Source organism: Dipodomys ordii, unplaced genomic scaffold (assembly GCF_000151885.1).
Source record: "Dipodomys ordii isolate 6190 unplaced genomic scaffold, Dord_2.0 Scaffold80, whole genome shotgun sequence".
Classification (NCBI taxonomy): domain Eukaryota; kingdom Metazoa; phylum Chordata; class Mammalia; order Rodentia; family Heteromyidae; genus Dipodomys; species Dipodomys ordii.
In genome coordinates, this window is record NW_012267296.1 from 8854667 (window position 1) to 8862929 (window position 8263).

The following is an 8263-nucleotide window of genomic DNA, read 5'->3' on the forward strand; positions in this document are numbered from 1 at the left end:
ATTAGGGTTAGGGAGAGATGTGGGTAAAAAATAGGAATAGATTGGTGTGGGGAGGCACAGGGAGAGTTAACTAAGTCCTAATCCCAATGCAGGAAATAGGTTGGGTAGGATGAAAGTAGAGAGAGAGAGAAAAGAAGAAAGGGAAAGGGAAAAGAAAAGAGACCAGAAAAAAAAAGTAAAAATTAATGATATTATGGAGATTTGAAAACAATCTATTTAGAGAAGAACGTGAATATATTGAGAGAAGGGGAGAGACATAGAGGAGATGTGAAAAACTTAAAAATGCTTAAAATATTATATAGGTATAAAGAGGTAGTACTGCTGTTAAGGAATTTAAGTCTCAGAGGTTTTGAATTGAGTAATAAATTTGTGGATTAAGTGTGTACACAATGGGGGATAGTTTCTACTAGTTAACTACGGGTTTATCTGAGGATGTGCAGGACAAGAGTTAAGTCACATAAAGAAGAACAAAAGAGAGGAAAAGGTGAAAAGGATAAGAAAGGAAGAAAAAAAGATCAGAAGTTCAGTAGAGCTAAACAAAAAACAAAAAGATAATTAAAAAAGAAAAAAGAGAAAGAAGACAAAAAAAGAAAGAAAAACGCACATTCACGTATCCCTAAAATAAAAATTATAAAAGGAAAAAAAAGTTACTGGAAAACAATTTTTTTCCAAAAAAGGCAAAATTAAAGATTAAAAAATGTTTAGAAAAGAAAAAAAATTCTTATATAAGGTACCAAAAGAAGAAGAAGAAAAAGAAAAAGAAGAAGAAGAAGAAGAAATTTCTTTGATTTTTTGGGGGAGGGGTGGGAAAAATCCTGTATCTCCCTTGTGTCTGTTACCAGCCTCTTGTTGGAGTCTCTGGTCTGCTTGTGGTCCTGTGGCTTGGTTGGTTTCTTAAGTCTGTTTGTTCGAACAGGCAGAAAAATGTTCTGCTTTACCCAGGATTTTGAGATCCTCCTCCCAGGTTAGTTTATTGGGAGGGTGATCTGCTTTGAGAATCACAAAAGAGGGGGATGCAGTGATGAGGCTAGGTTCTGCGTAGAGTTGAGGCCTTTCAACAAACAGTAGCTTTTCCCTGGGTCTATTTTGTGAAAAACTCACAGAGCCCAGCCTGGAGCCATTCTCAGGGTTTCTGTTTACTGAATTTCAGTTGATTGTCCGTGCTGCTAGAGGGAGGGGGAGCCTCTGGCTCTGATTACCCAGTGAAGAAAGCCACTCCTAGGGCTAGCACCTGAGCTGGGTGACTTTTTCCTGGGTGGAGCTGAGTCTGGCAGGTCATGCCACTGTTAAGTTCTTGTGACGTGCTAAATGACCCTAGTTTTATTCCAAGGCCTGAGTTGGAGCTAGCAGCTCCTCTGAGCTTTGTCGGTATCCAAGATGGAGATCTCCAGTACTGGGGGGGAGGGGTGTCCCCTCCTCTGCTCCCTGAGAAGGAGTGAGGACGTCTGGCTTCTACTCACGCCGAGTCTTGGTTCCTGGGTTGTCTCTGGTCTGCGAACTGCAGGATGAAGATGTCCGCTCCTTGTCGGTTCTTGCTGGTGTTGAGTAGAATCTGCTCACCCGCTGCGTCTGGCTCCTTCGTCCAGGACTCTCTGTGGCTCAGGTATGGTGCCCTGCGGTCACCGCCGCCACTGTTGCTTTCACCGCGGTGGCTGCTGGCAAGAGCTGAGATGTGTCTCCTTGCCTGGAGTTTCCCTCTCTGGCCTGTCTCTCTGTCCTGTGAAGGCACACTTGGTGTGATTCTCTGGCTTAGGACTGTTCACTGGAACTCTAAAACTGCTTTCTATGAGAAAGCTTGTTCAGATTCCAGCTTCTCCTCTGCCATCTTCCCAGAACTTCTATGTCCTATTTCTATTACAATTACATAATCACCATCTTGTTAAGTCTAGATTATGCAAGGAAAGACCTGCAGTACTTGGCTTTCTGAGCTTGACTTATCTTGTTCACAAGCAGGTTATCATTCATCTTTATGCTTACATACCATATTTTATTTATATGAAAACATCACAATAAAATTCTCTCATACTAGCAATGTGTGCTAATTACATTTTTTGAGATGAGAATGCTTATTTTTCTGACAATCTCTTCAACAAAAAATGATTAAATTAATATCTACTATCACCAAAAGGGGCTCTTCAATTAAGAGTGCTTTGTGAATCATAATTCTACATATATGAATTATTAAATGACATTTTATTTCTCATTAACTTAGTTTATATGTTTTAAATATGTGTGTAGTCATGGCACATGAATATCCTTTATACTTTTTCCTTGGTCATTAAACATCCCTATGCAAATATCTCTTACTCTACCCACTTCTCTGACAAAGATTTGCATTGACACCTCATAGTCACCATCTGAGTAGCTCAAAGTCTAAATATCCTACATTAGATTAGTGGTCTTTCCATCTAAGCCTTGAACTTCTCAGTGTTTTCAATGTATCTGTACATTATCTCTATGTATTCAATTATGCAGTTACAAGAAAACCTAGGAAATATTCTTGATTGGCCCATTGTTTTTGTTATCCCTATGAATATATTATTATGTCCTCCAAAGTTTACTTCCGAAATACATGTCAAACTCAGATTTCTTCAACATCATGACTAGTAAACTGTGTGATCTATAATTCTATTTTTTGTGCATGCTTCTGAAGTATTGGCACCTGTAATCTTCCCAAATGCATCTCTGCTTCTTTAAGATCTGTCCTCAACATTCCAGTGATATTTCCAAAACTCACTTTCACCACTTAGTGGTTTCAGGTGTTCATCTTTGACTGCAAAACAAAGGTCCAACATTTTAATATGACCAAGGTCCTGAATCATTTCTCCATGCCTACATTTCTTGCCTTATCTCATAACATAGTGTTCTTACGACTCAGTATACTAAACTTCATGTCAATCCAAAATTAATGTTCATTTTTTAAAAATTTTTTTATAATTTTTAATGTTTTTATTATCTTTAAGTAGTTGTGAAAAGGAGCTACCACTCACCAAAGCAGTTTACAAATACAGTGCATCTTGATCAACATTCTTACCTCTCTCAACCCACACCCATTCTCCTACTTCCCTTTATTTTAGATTATAAATTATTTCTTGTCATTTAACAAAGTAGTTTATGTGTACAGTGCATCACTTCAACATCTTCATTCTCTTTCCACTCCCCCCCTCCCTGAGGTTATACAATGAAATCTTGCCTGAATTCTCTTACCCACTTCATTTTTCTACTCCTCTGTGAATCTTGCTACACTTTCATTTTTACATCATTTTTCTTTTAAAAGACACCATATCATCTTGCTTAGATTAATTCTTATTCACTTTCTGTTTAAACACTATTTCCTTAAGAAGATTGTTCTGGCTCTAATACTTAAATTAAATCTCTGTCTTTCATGCTATTTTAGTACCATTTCTCTCTCTTCGACAACACTTTTTATGACTGAAATCTCAGATCTCTCCGGTAACAACTCCATGTGTTTCCCTTCTGCAAGCTCTAACAATTCTTCATTCTTTGCTTCCAGAACACTGACTACATAAGATGTACCAAATAAGTATAATTATACATTATTTGTCTTCTGTGTCTGGTTTCTCTTGATTTTTGATAATCTGTTTAAGATTCAGATTTTTTTTAGTATATGACAAGCTTTCCTTCATTTTATGAGTAAATAACACTCTATTGGATATTTATACCACATTTAAAGTTACTAAGGTTATTGATAGAAATTTAGGTTGTTTTCCTATTTTGTCTTTAGTGAATAATACTGCATTGAACATAAATTTTCATGTTTATTTTGCATAAATAAGACATTTTGTAACAGCTGTACTATTCGAGAATGCAATTTTTTTTGAAGATCACCATACTGTTTTTCACAGAAGTAGCACCATTTTCCAAACCATCCCTGGTGTACAAATTACATCAATTTTTATATCTTTATTAGCACATTATAGTCTATAGTTTTAATAATGACTTTAGTAATACATTTGAGTCATTAGTTTCTAGTGCTGTTTTCTAATATAAATTTCTCTAATGACTAAAAATAATGAGCATATTTTAATTTACCAGTAGCTCATTTGTATTTATTCTTAGGAAAAATGTCTATGAACCTCAGCCAAATTTTAATCATGTTGCTATTATGATTATTTCTCAACTGAGTTGTGGGAGTCACATGTTTTAGATAATAGTTGATTATTAAATACATAATTGCATACATTTTCTCCTATTTTCTTTTTTTCTCATTTTATTTTTAATAAGTTTTTTATTGTGAAAATACTGTACAGAGGGGTTACAATCACATGGGCAAGATAATGAGTACATTTCTTATCAAGCATTGTTGCTTCCTCTTTTGTTTTCCCCTCCCATCTCCACAACTACATTCTCCTCCCCCCCCCACACCACCTAAACTGTAAAGTTCATTTTAAATAGTGTGTTGTATATATCATTGTTGCAATGGGTTAACATGTATTCCTATTTAAACAACTTGTTTTTTCCCTACCATTCCCCAAATTATAACATCAAATACAGTGAAAACAGGGGTTATACAGTGGGGGAGATACACAATGGAATTCTATGCCTCCATCAGAAAGAATGGCATTGCCCCATTTGTTAGGAAATGGAAAGACTTGGAAAAAATTATATTAAGTGAAGTACGCCAGGCCCAAAGAAACATAGGTCCCATGGTTTCCCTTATTTTCAATAACTAGTATATTTCTGAGTCAAGCAGAAAAGGTCAGATAAGATGATGTTAAACAAAATGAACCCTAAGATAAGGACACAAATAGTTTTTTTCTTTCTTGCTATTGTTTCTAATGTACTTATAAGGTATATTTTCTCTTATTACACAGGTTTCCCTTTCCCTTGGTTATTTTTAGCTGTGCAGAAGTTTTAGTTTAATATTGCATTTCCATTGTCTACTTTTAATTTATTTGTAATTTATAAAGACCCTAAAATTTTGTTTTCTTGCTAGCAATTAATCTTTTTAGACTTTGCATAATTATATGACTTAGCTTTAATATGTTGTAAAGTTTTCTAGTACAGAATTGCTTACAGATTTTCCTTATAATTCCATCCTCCTTATTGCTATAATATCATTGAGATTTCTTAATTTTTATTTCAGTTATGTTTATTCGAATTTTCTCTTCTCCCATATTCCAACTAAAATTAATAATTTGTTAACCACTTTGAAAACCAACATTTTTCCTTTTTTCTCTTTTTCATTTTTTGATCAGTTTGTTTTTTATTTTTAAATTTCTTAACTTATACTATTTATTGAATTGAGGAATTTTTCTTCCTCCCTTTAAGAATGTATAGTAATTACTTTTAAAATAATTCATTTTATTTTGATACAACATACAACATAATTTGATCATACTGTCTTTTATACTTTTCTGCTTCCCTAGTAATTCATTTTCTGTTCAAGACTTTTTTCCATGTTACTTCACTTTCTAAATCAGACTTAATGGGGATTAACACTATGATCTTCCCATGGTTCCATCAAATATTTGCTATAAATTAGACAATTTCACTTCCTTTACAATACCTGTAAAGACACTACTTTATGTGTATGTAATGTATTTTCAATCACTTGGGTATTGCAAATTGTGCTGCAGTAAACATGGATGTACATGTATTTTTGCTGTATAATAACTGATTCTGTTGAGTACATGCACAAAAGTGATATAGTTGCATATAATGATTGGAATTTTAGTTTTAAAAGGAAGCTCTATACTGATTTCCATAATGGTTTTTCTGATTTTTATTTCTATCAATTATGTAGAGGTAATATTTTTCAGGACTTTGACAGCATTTTTTGATATAATTCCTTGATTATGGTTATTCTGACCAGAAGTGAAATATAATCTCAAAGTAGTTTTGATTTTCATTTCTCTGATGACTAAATATGTTGAAATCTTTCATGTATTCTGGTTATTAATCCTTTGATAGATGAAAAAGAAATACACTGTGTATGTTGTCCTTGTTCATAATTTTTTTGCTTTGCATATTTGTACTTTGATGCAAGCCCATTATCAATTATTTACATTATTTCTTGAGGTACTGAAGCCTTATTCCAAAAGCCATTGCCTATATCTACATATTGAAGTATTTCTTCTGTGTTTCACTGTAGCAATTTCGAATTATCAGAACTTTCCTAATATAATCAATTTTGGATCATTTTTGCATAGAGAGAATTTTATATGTACTTCGAAATGTCTGTACTTCTTTAAATAAATGTCTGTTCAGTTCATTTGTCATTTATTGTTTCTTTTCATTTGTTTAATTTTGGCACTTTTTATACATTCTACATATGAAATCATTATTTGAATAAAAGCTGAAAAATCTCTTATTTTAGTAACTGTTCCTTTCTGTGGAGAAGCTTTCTAATTTTATATGATGCTACTTGTCAATTTGTGGTCATATTTCCTGAACAAGTAGAAATCTATTCAAAGAGGTATAAGCTATGCCTATATTTTACAGGATTTCACCATAACTTCCTCTAGCAGTTTTAGGTTCAGGATTAATATTTAGTTCTTTTTTTTTATTACATTTAAGCAGTTGTACAGAGGGGTTTCATCTTTTCAATGAATGAGGTCAATGTGTCTTGATCATTGCTACTCCTTTTATAATTCTCCCTCATCTCTCCTAAACCCCATCATCCCCTCAATTTTCCTAATTCAATTTTCACAGATACTTGACTGTGTTGGCCCACACTTCCTCTCTCTATTATTTGTTAGTTCAAAGGATATTGGTATAATTTTGGTCTACTAGATATGAATATACACTTTCCCCAACATCACTTATTGAACATGTTCTTTGTCGCGACCGCCTCGACCCGCAAGAATGACGCGACAACAGGTTCTTCTTTCCGGCGGTTTATTCAGGACCTTGTTTACAGCTTCTTCTCTCCTGCTTCTCTCCTGCCGGCTTCTTCCTGCTTCTTCCTGCTTCTCCTTGTTTCTCCTTCCCATCCGCCCCCGTGCTCCGGTTATAACCCTCCTGGATGGCCAATCCTGAAGCGCCACATGGCATATACCAATAGGGCTGCAAACACAGAAGCAAACTAGGAGCCAAGTCATAGCCATATAAGGAGTTGTTTTTTACAGAGAGCACTCGTCACCGGGAAGACGGAAGGCGGGAGCCCGTGCCATCTTAGGTAGGAGCCGCACCACGCGGCCCCCCCATTTTAGCTACAATGTTGCTTTTGCAGCGATCTTTGTTCGCGGCTCCCGCAGCTCTCCACAGCTCCCCCTTTTTTGTTTTATTAAGCAACAGGTAAGAGTAGAGGTTGGGCCTCTGTCTAAAACATTAATGAGAGGACCTTGCACTGGTCTTTGCCTGAGGTGGGCGCCTTCCCCAGTGATGACCAGGCCTGTCCGATGCCTTTTTTGCAGAGGTGGGATCTTGGGCATCAACCCACTTGCAACCCAACATGCTCTTCTTGGGCTCACGCCAGGGAGTGATTCCCAAGTGCAGTGCGTTTGCCTCGCACCCTGTGCTATTCCTTCAACGTGGCAAGCCATGCGTAGGGGGACTGTCCGGCCTCAATGGCAGTGAAGGCCTGGACCACCGTAGCCATACTTCTGCGCTGCATATGCACCACAGGCACAACAAGATCACCAATGACAGGATACCAATAAGGGAGCCCATTCTCGCCCACTCCTTCAAATGATCCACAGCTGTCAAACTCTCCAGTCCAATTGTCTAAAAGATAAGGGCATCGGTCTTGGGAACACGGACAGGATCCTCCATCTCGGCACTGGTTTTACAGGCTGTCGTTGTGAGGGCGATCAGAAGAATCATCACCACCCCTTGCATCTTGTGCTTCTTCTCCTTGGACCCTCCTAACAAGTCGTTCAGGTACCCAAACCGGATCCTGTTGGTCCTGTGGAAAAACACAAACAGAACCTCGTGCCCATGTTATCACGGGATCAGGCCCACGCCAGAGCACTGTCAAAATATCTTTCCATTTTACCATTCCTTTTGTTAGACCTTGAGACTTGTTATGCCTGTCCGCCACAGACAGGCCTTGAGCATCCAAATTTAAAAAATTAATAGTGAATAAGGTAAGAGAAAGCCTTTCCTTAGGGGTACGGCCATGGCCAATTTCCCCTTTTTGTTTTTGTAAAGTCTCCTTTAGCGTGCGATGTGCACGTTCTACGATGCCTTGACCTTGAGGGTTATAGGGCAACCCATGAAGAAGTTGAACATCCATTGCTTTGCAAAAGGAGAAAAATTGATTTCCTGCATATGCAGGACCATTATCAGTTTTGAGCTG